A 16185-nucleotide genomic window follows, 5' to 3' on the forward strand; every position below is an offset into this window, starting at 1 on the left:
GAACAAACTTTTATTATCCTGCTGGAAACGCCGTTAATTCCATGTGAGCATTTATTCTAGAGAGAGTTTATTATCTTCCTAATTACAGAAGGAGAGGTGGGTGGAATTTCAAATGTATCAAATAATGTGGGTAAGGCCTCTTCCATTAACTGCCTTGCTTCTTCTAATGATCATTTAGATCCTATTTTCTCTAAAACATTTAAAAAATTATTATTCAAAATGTTTACGACTTCCGGCCTGTTGTTTATCAAGTTTCCATTCGCTTTGATGGTGATGCCGTTATCCTGTACTCTTGGTTTTCCTGTCTCCCTTGTAATAATATTCTAGTAGATGCAATGAGTGTATGACTCAGGGTTGTAAAATCATTTATCACGCTGCGAACTGACTGCCTGCACAAATAAGTGTATTGTTCAGATAAAAAAGGGAAACGAAATATACAGTCACTCCATGTACTGAGTCCAGCTCTTAATGCCGAAGGAAGCACTTAATGGTGAAGGAATCAGACAACTATGGAAGCGATCAATACGGAAATTCTTCATCCATAAATACTAGGAAAGCTGAAATAACTCTACCCCGAATTCAGATGTGCACTATAAATTTTTAATACCCTCATAATTATGTTAACATCAAATAATTCGTATAATTATTTTAACATTAAATAATTCACATGAGTCACTAAAACAGAGTAAAAGAAGCAATACTAAGCAGCAATGACTCTTAATCATCATGTGAGCTAAACAATAAATCAAACCATATTACAATAAAATGAGACATTCACTCCATCGTATGTACCAGCCAAATCATTACGGATTAGTGTCAGATACGATTAATCAAAGATATTTCAATAAGACTTTTTTATCGGAATAGACTTATTTTGAATGGGTGTTAACGAGAGACAGCAGTACAATGAGATAGTTCTGAGCACAAAAATGCTTGGGTAAAGTTTAAATAATAGGAAGCAGATACAATAATTTAGTGTATCCAACAACAGTGGCTATGGGACAGTTAAAACTAAGCACTGAAAACTGATTATTATTGCGGTAGAGTGGTAGTTATCATTAAAGTTCCCTTGCGTTACCGAGTTAACTACCTCTTTTATCCACCTTCTATCTGTTTCAATATTACGAGTTTGACAAACTGATCAATCTCATTAACACTTATTTTGAGGCCAGAAGAATGTTGTCAAACATCAGACATCAGTACTACTTTCGTTTCGAGATTTTCACATTATAGCGATGGTATTTTGAATCATCGAACATTTTATGGCTATAGGATTAATTAAAGCTCCCACTACCTTTTATTCCTTCTCTTGATTGTGTTGCTTATTTTCCTGAAAGTAATCAGAATTTTCGATTCTGGTGGCCCAAATCTATAAATAACTCTCGCATGTCTTCCTTTATTTCGCACTGCACTTTCTTTATCTGCGGGCTTTTACGTCTATTTTGTTGTCCAGTTTACAGAAGTTTGAGTGTAATTTATAGGTCGTTTCACCGACGTTTGCGTCTGATTTACTGTTAATTTCTTTCAAATGCTGAAGAATGAAGAAATAACTATCAACGTTCATAACATCATAATACTCTTTGCAATCAGCACAATAGAATTTGAATTACAGCCTCCATAGCAGTTCCCGCGGAGTTGCATGCTGTAGATTCTTGACTGTTATGGTCATTTCAGTATTAGGTTACTGTTAAAAGATACATGTGCCGTTTTTATACGGCTATTTCACTCACGAAAATGCACGTAATCGCAGACATATTAAAACAATTTTTAGTTAATGCAACCAAAGCCCACAGTTCGTAATTTTTCAGTCTGTCCAGCGTTGCGACGTATGACATTGTGAATTTCTGCTTAAACTTTTAATTCACGATTACCGTTTCTTCCTGTCAGCGATTGGACCACGTCCTCAAATATTTCTTACATAATCCTCGTCTTTAGACCAACGTCTCCATATGTAATACTGCGACGCTGATAGTAACGACAGAGCAGCATTCCTCCTTTACACATTCGATTCTTAACAGAGGCAATGAGGTACATCTCTCAATAGGGTCTTATGAAAGGAACTCTGAAGGATTTGAATTGATAAAAGTTATTACGGATCACAAAATGTGTTATTTCTAATATTTCTAAATGGAACTGTCCCTTCTTCAAAAGCTAGTTCAAATTGTTCTTTGATGTAGAAAAAACTCGTATTGCACAATACGCAACAATCTCATTTATACTGGAATTTCAGCTATAATAAAAAAGAGGAGCGACTAATTAGACTTAACTTATTCTCGAAATGGATGTGATGTTATCCGGATTGTATCGTAATATACATGTTGCCATTCAACTGGGCTGGCCCCAGTATTACATCCAGAGCGCCCGCGACACAAGAGAAATAGCCCACAAACTGTTGTCAGCTGTCAAATGCTTAAGCCGCTGCAAAATGTTGCTCGACCAAAAATAAGCTTATAAAATTAAAAAATATAGTAAATTACCCAAAGTGTGAAGCTTTAGGATCCTCACAACATGCTCATTCCCCTGGTGCAGGCATGATTCGGACAAGCAGATTTATTTTCGGTAGACTTAGGCAGTGTCTTCCAGCATAGCACCTCAGGTAGTTTCGGCCGTCATAAACACTCCAGGCCAACACTTCCACGCGTGGCACACGTATTCTGTGCGCGAGTTTTAACAATTGACTGTCCGCCCGAATTTTCGGTAAAGAACTCCGACTAAAGACCCTATTAACATCTTTGCATTCTTACATGTAAGCAATATCTGTTTCACATTATGGCACAGTTTAAATAGTTTTCTCGCTCACAAACCTTTATACTACAAATATTCATTAGAACATTTAAAGCATGTGTAATCAACTTAAGCTCTTTGTTACGTTCGCCACTAGATGACCAATTGTAACGTACATCAGCGCCACTTGGCGCTAAAAATGCAAACAACCTGCAGCAGGAAACTAGCACTTAACGCTTGGAAAATCGGATAAAGGATTGATAATGTCATGTGGATTGTCGTTTCAGTAGCTGAATACCAAAATAGTGACATCGTATTTCAGTTGGAAGCATTATAGAAGGACTATAGACTTCGACTATAAATCATTAACCCCTCTAAACAAAACACTGTGTATCCTCAAAGGCATCAAATTATTCTAAACTTACAATGGAAGTAACTATGTAATTTATTCAGCTCTTAGGTAAGCCATTTATTTATCACAGCTAGTAAACGAGACTCTACAACAGCCGCTGCTGTCTTCATACTTTCCCCCTATTGTGATCGTGGAAGTTAGAATCTTTCCTCTCCAAGAAATTACTTTTCAACTGCGAATATTCGATTGAAGAGCGATGAAAAGGTTTACTTTGATGCACTGTCAAAGATACGCTACATACTTCGATTAATCTGCTTGCGAGCTATTTAGATAGCACCAGAAGATTAAAATTCTGCTCCCACATGTAATTGTCCTTTTAATTGTTAAGGATCAAATTCACTTCGCCGATTTCTTTGTGTTGACGGACGGTGTGATTCCGAGCAACAGTAGTGTTACCGCTGGACACGCTCCGAGAAAAGTCTCCGTGTCTGGTTCGGACCATGCTCTGTCCAGAAGGTAAACGACGAGTGTTTCAGACTTTTCCATTCTTCCTCTCTTTACGTTACCGTATCTGAGAGCGTGCTTAATTAAATCCAGGAAACAGCTCCCCCCTCTCTGTGTTTCCTAAAGAGCGAACCTTGCTTTCGTCTTTACAAGCAGATACGTTATGAGAATCCCTTAAATTTTGATCAGCGTCCCGTCGTGTTAAGTAGGGTATGCGAGGTAGAAATTGCAGGAAGAATGCTCAATAGCCGGCCAGTCTTCAGAAATTTGTGATTTTTCCACTAGACTGACTTGTCAGCGATAGTTTCTCATACAAAAACTTCGCTTTGCTGTCGTGGGAAAGTCACAAAGCCGTTGGCTCGAGCTCGCTATAGTTTATCAGTGAACCGGCACCGACTGTGCGAATGCTTAAGTAATGCTGATAAGCCTGAAGCACTGCGCGTACTACGAAGGCGTAGTGTGGGTCAGTTGTGCAGTGTTCGTTGTTGCAAATGGAGTTCATTCGCTGTGTGCAACAGAAAGACACCACATTCTGAAAAGGTAGGGAAGCAGTTCGCATCAGTTACACGGATTATCTCGTTCTTCGAGTGACTGTATGCTCGTTAAGCATAAATCAAATCTCAAAAAGTTTCTCACCGATAAACAGTGGCTTCAAACGAGTTTTGGCTTAAAACATTATGAAATAAATAAGTTATTGTCACGAATCTCTAAGCTTAATGTACTGTGGAACCATCTGTTTGCTCTGATACGTCAAGTAGTCAATGTAGCTTATGAGAAACTGAAACAGCTCCTTCAAAGTTTAGGAACCTTCCGCAGGCATCTGCATGATTAACTAAGGACGACGTTACAAGGTCATATACTTACACTTAGATGTACTGGTGGACATCATCAATCGCGAAAGATTATAAAGTTCGTTACAACGGAAAACGTTTGTTTGAAACTTTTAGCAAATTATATATTTTTTTTCAAATACAAAATCAGATACCGTTCCATTCTTCATCTCCGAGTCAATTATTTTTTAGGCCTGTGAATTTAAAATAATTGAAACCTAGTGTGTGTGTTTTCGTCTATTGGAACGAAGAGTTTGTTTACTTATTTATTTGCAACACAAAAGTGTAAGAGACAGTGAGCAGTACTGAAAACTTCCGTTTGGTGCTGCACGAGTCATAATTTCGCTACATAAGCTAACTTAGTGGCGTAATGACAAATATTAACTTTGTTCTGGTATTGAACTGACGATTACTTCTGCAATAAACATCAAATTTCAGCAATAATTTTGTTAAAAACCATAAATTCCTCACTATACCCTCCAGAAATAAAATTAATTACACCAAGATAAAATCTTGCAAAAAGATTTAAATTCCAGTTATGTCCAGTGTCCCTGGAACGCAATGTATGTATGTCATCAAGCTGCTAGCACAATCGCTTAAGAGAGAGAGAGAGAGAGAGAGAGAGAGAGAGACGGGGGGAGGGGGGGGGGGGGAAGACAGTGACACAGTGACAGAAGGTTTCTATAGGACGAAGTAATGAACTATTTTATAGTGCAATGAAGAATGCTCGGTGATGAACCTGATCCAACTTTCTTATTGTGAAACAGATGTTGTTTCGTGAGTTAGTGACGAAGCGCTTTTCTCCCAAACAATCAATAATAAGCGAATAAGCGACTGGAATGGTTAAGATTAACATATGATTACTAACCGTGGCAATGATGAAATCTTTAAATTGATGTTGGAGCACGCAGTAAATTAAAACCGAAGCAAGCGAGTACCACTGAATGAGTGTCAAAATTTCATGCAATCACTTCTCACTTCACCTACACAGTTTCATTGTGCAGATTAGAGTCTAGCTACCGTACATAATTTTTCTTCGTCACATTCGCATGTTCTTAAAGATAAAACATTAAGCTCCTTTTATAACTGAATGAAATTATAAAAATTTTCCAGTGCCTGTCGCATAATCTCGATGGCTGTTTTGCATCACTTAGAGGAAACAAATGAAACAGCACTTTGCACACGTTACCGTTGCCAACAAACAAATGTGTTACCTCCAGTTAATTCCATTAATTAACATTTCTTTCGGAAACTAAACAATATGAGTTACAACTATCACATGAACTAATGTTAACGGACTCAAAAGCTAATAATGTGACTGCAGCTGATGGTCTCTAACCGTTAATTACTTGTGTGTATTGTGCGTCAGGTAGTGCCACGTAGAACCGGTGAACGGACGATATAAATTTTTCCTGTACAGCTCAGGCACGATATCAGAAAGCTGCAACTATGTACGTGAAATTTCTCGGTGAAACTTGCTCATCGTGCTCGCAATGACATTGGTGTTGCTCCTGGACATTTGAATTCAAAATCACTGGTCGTGTTCCACGACTTAACAGTCCATCTCAAATAGTATAGAAATTCTGGTGAAGATGTTCTCCATAGCTGCGAATGGAAGTTATAGGGTTGGAGTGTAGTAGATTTATAACATGTCGAAGCAATTTAAGTTATAAAACTATCCGTATGCTTACATTTTCACTATGTTATATTCGTGGTGACAGTAGTTAATTTGAGAGAAACGTAGAAAGCGTGTATAGTATGTTGCACCTATATCTGCATCCCTACTCCGAAAACCGCACACAAGTGCGTGACAGAGGCAACGTCCCACTGCACCCTTCCATTCGCGTATGGAGCGCAGGAAGAATGTTTTTATTTGTTTTTATTTTACACATTTAGTTCCATAGAACCAAACTGAGGAGGATGTCTCCACGTTCATGGATCGTGTCAGTACATGAAATTACATCATAAAATTAATAACAGATAAAATAAAATGTTTATGAACCCATAAAAAGACAAGAAATAAGTTTATGTAAACGCAATCAATAATATATCAAAGAAATCAACTTAATTTTTCAAGGAACTCCTTGGCAGAATACAAGGACTGACCTGTGACAAAACTCTTCAGTTTCGATGTTAAAGCATGTAGCTTACTACTAAGATATTTGAATTCCTGTGGTAGCGTATAGAAAATGGATTCAGCAGTAAGACTCAAGGAAGTGTGATCCAAATGCATCTGTTGGTGCTGTACTTAACCTGAAAGTTTGCTCAATGTCCCTAGGAGAGACATCAATTAAAGCTAGCTCTTGAAAGGCTTTATCGGTATAGTTTTCGTGTAACTTCAAGTGTATGCCAGTTCAGCTTCTTCAGCCTGTCTATGACACTCACCCACAAGTCAAACAAACCTGTGACCATTCTTGCTGCCCTTCTCTGTATTCGTTCAATACCCCTTTTAGTCATATTTGGTACGGGTCCCACAAACTAGAGTAATATTTTAGGATAGGTCACACGAGTGAATTGCAACAATTCTCCTTTGTAGACAGATTGTGTTTGATTAACATTTTATCAGTTAACCGAAGTGTGCCACCTGATTTACTTATACTACGGAGTCTATGTAATCGTTCCATTACATATCCCTAAGAAGTGATACACTTGTGAGAGTTGATCGATTCAAACAGTGACTCCTGGTTAGTGTAGTCATGGGATACCACGTCTTTTCGTTTTAAATCAAGTTGCCAATCTTTGCACCAATTTGAAATCATGTCGAGATCTGAGTGAATATCTGTGCAGATTTTTTCCAGGCAGTACTCTATGATCCGTGAAATGTATGGCCGAATACAAGATTATCAATGTAGAACATGGACAGCAAGATTCCAAACACAGTTCCCAAAGGCACACTTGAAGTCACTTCTACATCTGTCGATGACTTTCCATCGAAGATAATGTGCTGCGTCATCGCTACCAAAAAATCCACATTCTAGTAACAAATTTAGACTGATTATTCATGCTGTCGAGTTTTGATAACAAGTTTTGATATGGTACTGACTCAAATGCATTTTCGAGAATCGAGAATTGCTGCATCGACCTATTTGCCTCCGTTTCTGAGGTAGTAGTCTGCTTTCCGTAATGCTGCGGTGAGGACGTCCTGTTTATGTCCCGTCCGCACGGTCGCGAGTGTCCGTAGTTGTTTACAGCTTCGTCGCCGTTAGTTTAGATGGTTCAAATGGCTCTGAGCACTATGGGACTTAGCATCTTAGGTCATCAGTCCCCTAGAACTTAGAACTACTTAAACGTAAGTAACCTAAGGACATCACAAACATCCATGCCCGAGGAAGGATTCAAACATGCAACCGTAACTGTCGGCCGGTTCCAGACTGAAGCACCTAGAACCGCTCGGCCACACCGGTCGGCTAGTGCTCAGCCACATATCTGAAATTAAGACCACCTTTACAACGTACCCGGTTCTTATCATGGTACAACAGATCAAACTTGAACTGACAAAACATGTACCATCAGATCTTGTCATCGGCGGATGTAGGGAGATTTTTATGTATGACGGACAGCCAAGCGCTTGCTCTAGTTGTGGCCAAGAAGGACAGGTCAGGTCGGATTTTCTCCGACGACGGCTTGCTCAAATCCCCAAATCCCAACAGGTAAATCTATGACTCTTCCTACAGTGACGACCTTGCCTCTCAATTATGCCTGGGTTGCACGGGCGGCCACCCTTTTCGATGGCACATTCGTCAGATAGCCGCCCCCGATAGCGAGGCCACGATGGATTCTGCAGTACCGGATTCAACCACTACAACGGTTCTTCCTCCTGAGGACAGTCAAGAAAGCGCGGATGACAGGATGGACGTTGACCCACGGGTTGTGCCGACAGCGGCTTTTCTTCCAGACGCAGGAGTAGCGGAAGAGATCCACCCACATTAGGATACTGAAACATACGTCCGCAAATAGCGTTCCCCGTGGAAACCCAAGAGTCGGCGGCGTGCTCCATCGGACGAGTGCTTGCAGCGAACATGGACAGTGTACAATCCGACGACGGTACCGGCGGTACAGAAGCCGCAATAGCATCCCATCCAACAGACCGCTCTTGCGACGGCTTCAGTGCCTCCGACCCCACGGAACAGCAGGATGACCAGCAGACTGCCGCTGCCGATTACCAGCCAGTAGCGTGAAATGTGTCTGCGCTGAGTGCCGCAGCAGTCACCAACAGGCGATGGTATTTCATGGCCACTGGGCGGACGACGGTGAGGAAAACTCCTTGCCCATCGTGTCAGACTACAGGCTGGGGAATTCGCCTGGGGGTAGCCGTGCGTCCTCAGGCGTCTTGTCACGGTCTGCGAGGCACCGCCCATCGGAGATTCGAGTCGTCCCTGAGTGTTTGTGTTGTGCTTAGCGTTAGTTTATGTTAGATTAAGTAGTTCGTAAGCCTACAAACCGATGACCTCAGCAGTTTGGTCCCATAGTCCTTACCACAAATTTCCAATTTACCGTCTACATCTACATCTACATCCATACTCCGCAAGCCACCTGACGGTGTGTGGCGGATGATACCCTGAGTACCTCTATCGGTTCTCCCTTCTATTCCAGTCTCGTATTGTTCGTGGAAAGAAGGATTGTCGGTATGCTTCTGTGTGGGCTCTAATATCTCTTATTTTATCCTCATGGTCTCTTCGCGAGATATACGTAGGAGGGAGCAATATACTGCTTGACTCTTCGGTGAAGGTATGTCCTCGAAACTTTAACAAAAGCCCGTACCGAGCTACTGAGCGTCTCTCCTGTAGAGTCTTCCACTGGAGTTTATTATCTCCGTAACGCTTTCGCGATTACTAAATGATTCTGTAACAAAACGCGCTGCTCTCCGTTGGATCTTATCTCTTCTATCAACCCTATCTGGTACGGATTCAAGCAGTGGGCGAAACAAGCGTACTGTAACTTACTTCCTTTGTTGTCGGATTGCAATTCCTTAGGATTCTTCCAATGAATCTCAGTCTGGCATCTGCTTTACCGATAATCAACTTTGTATGATCATTCCATTTTAAATCACTCCTAATGCGTACTCCCAGATAATTTATGGAATTAACTGCTTCCAGTTGCTAACCTGCTATGTTGTAGCTAAATGATAAGGGATCTTTCTTTCTATGTATTCGCAGCACATTACACAGTCACATCAGTGACAGCGAAGGCAGCCTGACGTCACGTGCACACACCCCTTACATGGGTGTTGACGACCAACACTGGTGCTATGGATAGATTTCTAACTTATCGTGTGGCGACTATAAAATCAACAAGCTCGCTAAGTTATCTTTGCTTCAGAATATGTTGAATTCTGCTTCCATCGATACAGCCCTTCTCCAATAGGTGTACGTCGACGATTTATCATGCATGTACGTTTATGACGCATGCGTTTCTCCAGCTTCCTCTGCAGGCACCGGCGTCGCTGTTCTTCGGGAAGGGATGGTGGCTGACGATATCATGTTTCTGCCTAGAGCATTCACAGTACTGGGTATCCCCTTTATCAATAATTACGCACCTTCCGGGACGGACTAAAGTCGCGAACGTTCACGATTCTTTGCAGAAGATGTCGACCCTCTTTTCCAAGGGCGCCGCGACCATCTGGTGTTTGGGGGCGACTACAATTGCCTAGTCACCCAGAGACCAATTCCCACGACATAATCCGTGCCCGGAACTCGAGACGCTAATCCGAGAGCTGCAGATGGTGGACACTTGGAACATTTTCACGGCACCGACCTGGATTCACACAGTCCACGCGTCACTCTTCAAGTCGCAACGACCTTATTTATGCCTCATGCTCTCTTGTCACTGGGACACAGCATAAGGAACTGCGCGCTGCAACTTCCTCGGACCACTCAGCTTACATCTGTGTCATCGCCCTACGGCGACAACAAGTGTGGAGAAACCACAGCCCATGGAAATTAAACGTCGCTCACCTGTCGTACCCGAATTGCCGCCAAGCCGTTGAGGATACTTGGAAATCGTGTGAAAATCGCCTCCGTGCGTATCCCACAACGATCCGCTGGAGGTTCAACTGCTCCAAAACAGCACGGAGGCGAACGTTGATAACCTACAGTCGCCACCTCGCTGCCTGGCGTAGATATACACTCGATTTTTACTTCAGGCTATTGCGAGACTGCGATGCTATGGCGCCGTCCCCGTAACGGCAAATGGCGGTCCACCGCGCTAAGGCACAGACCGTCGCTAATATGCGACGCCACCTAGAGGGGGTCGCCATTCGCTCGAGGACGCAGGATAGGATAGCGAGTGAACGCCCGTATATGTTCCACGTAATTCGTGAACGTAAACGACGCCAATGAGCGCTGATACGCTTCATCGGTACGGAGGACGGTTGTCGCCTCACCACGCAACAAGGCATAACACAGCGTTCAGCGATCATTATTCCCAGTACTATTCAGTCCAGACCCTTGACCCGACAGCACTGGAGGACGTCTCCCAGACGATTTACGGAACCGTCACCCCGGCAATGGAAGCGGCCTTGATGGAACAAATTACGGAAGGAGAAGAGATCGACGACATTAGAAAAGGAGCTGTAAACGAGTTCCCTGGTCCTGATGGCCTTCTCTTGAAATTTTATGGACTCGTCAATATTTATGGGTGGACATTTGTCGCGAACTACTATCTCCAGAAGTGCCACTCCCTGTGGTCCTTGTACAATGGATGATTATTCCTATTCACCAACCGTCCGGTGGCTCATAGATGCAGGACTACCGCCCACTCACGCTATTGAATTGCAACTTTAAGATCTTTTCTCGACTGTTGGCGACGCGGATACACCAGACCTTACAACACGTCATCTCACCCGATCAAACGTCATTAGGAGGCGACAATAACAATCAAACAGCACTCAGTGAATATCGTGACTCGATCTCACTGCCGAGGGCATGTCGTCTGAAGGGTGCGCTGGCGGCAATCGAGTTCAGTCAAGCTTGCGACTGCGTGGACCACGGCTATTTGGAAGTGGTCCTCCAACTTATGTGATATCTACAGCCATTTTTCACTGTCGTCAAGCGACTACTCCGTGGCCCGTCATCCAACGTGATCTTCAACGGCCGATCTACGCAGCCCCTTATCGTTTCTTGATTGATACGGTAAGGCTGCCCTCTGTCCACTTTACCACTGTGGGCATGGAACCACTCCAATGCGGCCTGCGCCGAAGACTCACGGGTATGACGTTACGAGGTCACACTGTCCGATATAAAACATGCGCTGACGAAATGGTGATTGTTTTCAGCAACGGCGAAGACACCGCCAGAGCACTGAATTGGATAGAGACATATAGCATGGCCACTGGTAGTCGTATCAACGTCGCAAAATCAATGGCGATGAACGACGGGGTCTGACTCTCTGAGGACAGCGTCACCCCCTCACAGCTCAGACATACCTTGAAATGCCTCGGCATTGATTTCACAGACGAAATACGACGAACCACTGGTCACAACTTTCGATGAATTTTACGAAACGTTCGGACTGGGCTAGCCAATAACCGCCTACGAGCCCGAGACATCGTCCAACGGACGATTCCGCACACAGTCACGCATTCCGCACATCGCCCAGATATTACATATACCGGAGATGTTAGCTCGCCGTATACTAGCCGCTTTTGGGTCCTTCGTGAGTTCAGGAATGCTTTTCAAGATGAAATATGATACTTTCAGCCTTCCACCAAATCGGGGAGGGCTTGGCCTTTATCACGTTCATGACAGAGCGGTCGCCTTATTTGTGAGGACATTAGTCAAACCATGGCACCGCCGTCCGGACAGTCTGACGAGTTTGTTATTAGAAGGACTAGCGCCGCCCTCCATCTCGTCACCTGTACCAATATATCACATCGTCTCGTCACTCTTCTAAATCGGTGTCTTTTACCTCGAACTCAGTTACGTTCGACTTGCCTTACCAGTGACTCGACTGGTGACGGCATGGACGGTTCATCGTGCCCTGCAGCGTGGACGACCCGATATTATCGTGGAGAGGAAGCACCCGAATGTCAACTGGCGAGTGGTGTAGAGGACGATTTACCGCGTAACATTGGTCACTGCCATCACGGCGATGTGGTGTATCAACGGTACGCAGGTGACCACATCAAGACTACATGCGGTCCATATGGTGGGCTCACCCACTGGCGTCAAGACAACGATGAACACCGTCTTAGCTGTGGCGAGTCTATGCCACTGTGGCACTTAGTGAAGCAAATGTCAACGTACTTCCTTCGAGAGACGCCGAATCATATCGAACCGAAAACTGTATTATTCTAGGATGAGACGTTTTACCCACGTATGTAAACTAATGCCGTGGATTGGCTTCGTAGACACACAATACATTATTTGTTTCACGACGGCACTAACGACACTTTAGACTTTTGGAACTATTTGCAAGAACGACACTGCAAGACCTTCCGTAACCCAAAGTATTGACAATATTTTTTCCAATTATTTCTAGAGTGCGTTCCACGACTCTCCACGCAGCTGAATCATCACGGGTAAGAGAAGCTAAAATTACGACGATGATAGAACACTACACAGTACAACGTGAGGTCTACCTTGGTCACTGCGAGAACTGTACCTGGATGATACAGCAGACGGAGAGTTTCGTCGTGACCCCTCGCACTGTGTAGCAGCCTTTGACCCCTTTCCTCTTTTTGTTCCCAGTGCGAAAGATTTTTCTCAGTTTTTTGTTTCCAATCCGGGGCAATATATAGTACCAATTGATGGTAGTACGGATTCCACCCTTAGGTTTTATTTAACGGCTTCCTTATCCTCACACTTTGCTCTCTTTCCTTTTGCCCTTTGCTGCAATATCAGTATACTTTCAGTTATGAGCGTCCCCAATTCGACGCAACGAGTGTCCTTATTAGTTTCAGTTACCTATTACTTAAAAAAATAATTCAATAAATCAAATAACAGGTCGTGGAAAAAGTCAGTTCTGCAGCATTTGAAGATACCTCATCCCATTCACTGTGTTCTCCCCAAAAATGGGGGTTCGTTCACTTTTTTCGCTAGAAATGGCACAAACTCTCTCTCTCTCTCTCTCTCTCTCTCTCTCTCTCTCTCTCGCTCTCTCTACAAGTCGTCGTCAAACGCTGTCGCCGTAAACGCCACATTACAAACCATCATAACAGTAGGGTGATTCAGAGAAAAAGGAAATTTTGAAATTTGTATTGGTAGCACCGTGTGACTGATTGGAATAATAGAGAATTATTGTGAAGGTGGTTCGATAAGCCCTCTGCCAGGCACTTAACTGTGATTTATTGAGTAACCATGTAAATGTAGCTATAGATTGATTCTCCAGAACAGGAAATGCTTCCACATCACGCACCGTATCTGCAAATAAGTAAATTAAGAAATCTGTAGAAAAAAAAACTACTTCGAAAATGACAATAGATCTTCGGTTACTGATCCAAAATTATAGACATTCAAAACAATAAAACCGTTGCATTCCTTGTACCACATCCCCAGGAATGGGAGGGAGGAGACATTGTGCCCAGACCTTGGGTTGCGACCCATGCCCAACTTGCCACGAAAAAATATCAGTGACGCGGAAAAGTGGCAACAAATTTCTCACAGTGTAGCTACCAAATTACAGGATAACGTCCCTGCGAACATGGTGTCTCATTTTCGTTCTGGGGACGCTGCGTATACTGTTCTGTCGTAGACGATCTGTTACTGATTCTAAATTTCAAGGAACGTCGGGAGCGGCATTTGACGTAGTTGTTATGCTTATTTGTGCTGCTGGACATCTACATTGCCGAAGTAGGACTCGTAATTGTTGTGGAAGACTTGCATTTGCTTCTCTGCCACAGTGCTTTGATGAAATTTTGTTACTAATACTCCATGACATTAAATGGTTTCCTTCATCCTCTTAACATACTGCCACTTTATTTATAAGAAGGTACATGTCATCCACTGAGCACCACTATTGACCACAGATTCTGCCAGTTACTGACTAAATGTTCATATCTAAGTGAAGTTACAAGCAATGCCTTTGCCCTGCCAATTGCAGCTCACTCAGAAATGGTTAAAAATTGTTACGATTTTTTCATGCTATTCATTCTACTATTAACATATTACATAAATTTTTAACAAAAAAGTTAATATGTATAATTGAAACTCAGTTTAAAAAATTAAATTTTTGGCAGGCAATATAAAAACAGGTTGTTACTTATATAGCACAATGAGCTATGTAATGAGATGTTCAAAGGAAATTATATAATATATTGAGAAAGAAGAGAGCAAAATGTGTATCAGTGCTTCGAACAAGTCGTTACAAGTACAGTTCGAATAATCGCTTCGGAGGAACAGCATTTACGTCAGAACAGCATGGCAAGAAATAAAGTCCGATAGGGTAACTCGAACGAGCAATGCACCGACGAACATTAGCGTTCTAAAAAAGTGTACTGGCCGTGCCTCTCGTGTTTAATTGAGGACGTAATTGTTTTCTAAAGGGGGCCGAGAATACAAGGTTTCTCGTGGTGTAGCATTAGTCATTTGCTCACAAACGTTAGCCGGCTGTCAGCTCAGATCTGCTATCTTATTCCCCCTGTGCCTGCAAAGAGGCTCTGCGGGTGGGAAATGAGAAAAATGTGGCGATTCACGGAAAGTGCATAATGTCATTTAAAACAATCGTTTCACTGAACCCACTTCAGTACTGTAGACCGCCAAATACCATACATTGTGAAATCACGTATCAGTCTCCCATTTGTGTGCGCCCGCGACGAACAGTTCCAGAAGAATTTCAGCAGCTACAGCAGAAACTTGTGTATGGGGGCGAGTGAGATAAACTCTGTTTCCGAGTGAGAAACTTGTGTTAGAGCTAATAGTAGACATTTTGAGCGTTCCATTTAGTCATCGGAAGGCAATACTTGAGAAAAAAATACTTTTAGAACCAGGACTAAAATTTGAAAACAAAAATGCAGATACGAAGCAAACATGTAACGACAAAGAAGTCTGTAACTAAGAAAATAAAAAATGACAGAAAAAATGCGCATTTTTGGCTTCTTTTTAAGTCATCCATCCATTACCCGGGAGAGCATTCCCTCAGTTTAGTTAACACCCTGTATACGTGTGTCATATATTGCATACATTATACGTACATTGTATAATTTGAATTGAACACATCAGCTACGCAAGACAAAAATTTTATACTAAAAATATTATTACACATTACTGTAACTGCCTGAAAAATAAATAAATAAACTGTGTTCATAACTATATAGTAAAAGTAATTTTTCTTACGATTACCTATCTCAATAAATCTTCGTTTCGTTTATTATTTTGTAAGCTACAGAGGAAAATACCTGATCTGAAACATGACATGTACAACAAGTACATTAAACAATAATAATAAGATACTGAAAGGACATAGCAGGAAGGTGACGATCTTGAAAAGAAACACTGAACTTTCACTAAATAGTTAAAGGACCTGGACTGGGAAAATATTTAGGAGAGGTGAAAGTTAGGTGTTTCATCGCGTCGTACGGTGTATGTATATGCATAGTGCTCCGTTGTATTGTATCTACGCAGATACCGAAAGATTGTAGGTGTGGGCAGGTCCATAACATGAGGAGGAAGCATATGGAAAGATAGAGAGGGCAGGGGGGAGCCCTGACGTCGAGTGATAGGTAGGGGAAGAGTTATAGTTGACAGGATGGATAAATGTTCAGGCGGATTTCATTGTCTGAGAATGGAGATCGGTCGAAGTTTCGCAGGGGGAGGACAAGGAGTATTGTTTAATAAAATC

At 42.4% G+C, this 16185-nt stretch overlaps 1 protein-coding gene across 2 annotated transcripts in view; it reads left to right on the plus strand.

Moving 5' to 3' along the window:
- The first annotated feature begins 4014 nt into the window (after positions 1-4014).
- LOC126267528 (UDP-glucosyltransferase 2-like) overlaps positions 4015-16185 on the plus strand; it is a 650607-nt gene continuing 638436 nt past the window's right edge. The window contains exon 1 of one of the 2 annotated variants that reach the window (XR_007549015.1): positions 4015-4120. The gene's annotated coding sequence lies outside the window, so the exon portion shown is untranslated. The remainder of the gene's footprint in view (positions 4121-16185) is intronic. The other variant, XM_049972829.1, reaches the window with a different exon arrangement.

This window comes from Schistocerca gregaria, chromosome 4 (assembly GCF_023897955.1).
Source record: "Schistocerca gregaria isolate iqSchGreg1 chromosome 4, iqSchGreg1.2, whole genome shotgun sequence".
In the NCBI taxonomy this organism is placed as follows: Eukaryota; Metazoa; Arthropoda; class Insecta; order Orthoptera; family Acrididae; genus Schistocerca; species Schistocerca gregaria.